This window comes from Arachis ipaensis, chromosome B02 (assembly GCF_000816755.2).
Source record: "Arachis ipaensis cultivar K30076 chromosome B02, Araip1.1, whole genome shotgun sequence".
Taxonomy (NCBI): domain Eukaryota; kingdom Viridiplantae; phylum Streptophyta; class Magnoliopsida; order Fabales; family Fabaceae; genus Arachis; species Arachis ipaensis.
In genome coordinates, this window is record NC_029786.2 from 88,585,665 (window position 1) to 88,587,416 (window position 1,752).

Below are 1,752 nucleotides of genomic sequence, written 5' to 3' on the forward strand. Positions count from 1 at the left end.
ATTGTTTATGTTAAAATTTTATATATAAATTTTTAAAATATAAAATGATTTTTTCTCTTTTTTTTTTCTTCCTATTTTAATAGCATGAATTTGTATTTTCCATCCTTTCTAATCTGCAGTAGCTCTTTAAATATATCAAAAAGCATAAGAACGCTTGGAAACAAAATTAAATGATAAGAAATTCATAAAAACAGAGTTTAACACTAAAAATTCTGATGCATTGACTGTCATTTGAACCTCTAATTCACTTCAGCAGAAAATAAACTGCATTTAATCATCATAATATGGTTTTGAAATGCGTCACAGACATACTATGGAAATCCAACTAAGAAGAAGTCAAAGCCAAAAATAATATGGGCTAAGGTCTATCTATGCTATGGAGAAATATTGCTAATTCAATTCTTAGAAAGTTATTGGATAACTGGAGAGGTGGAAACAAGTCTAGATAGAATAAGCATTATGGCTTTGCTCTTTAAATGTTAGACTAATGTAATTAACTGATCTATTGTTGGATAGTAGCTTATTTTTAAGGGGAGTTTTTTTGTGCCTATAAATTTTGTGTCTAAATTATCTAAAAATAGCGATAAAAAAAAATAGGATCTATTCTTTTATTTTTAAATTCTATAACTAACATTTAGACACCAAAAAATGTACCTATTTTTAAATACTAAGCTAAATTTAAAATTTGTTGATAGAATATCTGGTAATTTTAAATAAAAAAATTACAAATACGTAGTTTACCAAATTTTATGTCTTTTTCAATTTCTAAATATTTAAAATATGTAAATTATTTATAATAAATTGAAAATATTCAAATCTTAAAATAAACACTTTTTAAATATGACAAAATTATTTATATATTTTAATAGGCTCAGATAAATCAAACAAGTCAAATAAATTAACTTGTAGATTTGTATCTAAAATTATTAGTAAATTTAGATTTTAAAAAACTTAGATCTAGTTCCTGACAGTTTTACAATGTTGGTTTGAGTATAAGCGGCTTAGATTCACTTAAATAGATTCCGAATTCGTAGTTGAGTGTATCCTATAATTATGTGCACAACTCGTGTCATGTCCAAATTAGTCGGGATGAAGTTCAAGATATCGGATAGACAACTAAAATAAATAGATATTTTTTTATACCGCTAATTGAAAGTAATTATTAATAAACGAGGTAAATATTAAATCGGTATCCAAAAGATTTTGACGCTGATAAAATGGTATATATTTTGTTATCGATAAAAATAGCCTTAAAAGATTTTAAAATCGGACAAAACCACTCAATCGTAAAAAAATGACGTCACAGTGAATGAAAAATGCTGATGTGATCGTCGAAAGAGAGTTCCGATGATGGCAGAGATTCGGCGACGTTTCCGGTGACCTCCTTCTTCATGTTCATTGCTTCTTCTTCTTCAACATGCCGCTGCGTCCCCTTCCGCCATGACAGCTGAAGAAAAAGACTGCCATGGCATGCCGTTGCACCTCGCGGCGTTCTTTGTGTTCACCGCTTCTTCTTTAACACGCTGTTGTGTCTCCTTTCGCGTTCCTTTCCGCCAGACAGCACCTCGCCGCGTTCTCGTGTTCGTCGCTTCTTCTTCTTCAACATGCTATTGTGTCCCTTCTGCGTTCTCTCTGTCATGGCAGCATCTCGCCATGGGTTTCCTTCCGCCATGGCAAAGAAGAAAAAGAAGAAGAAGAAGCATCCCCGCTGCCATGGCGAAGAAGACGGCTGGAAATGTCGCTGGAGCTCTC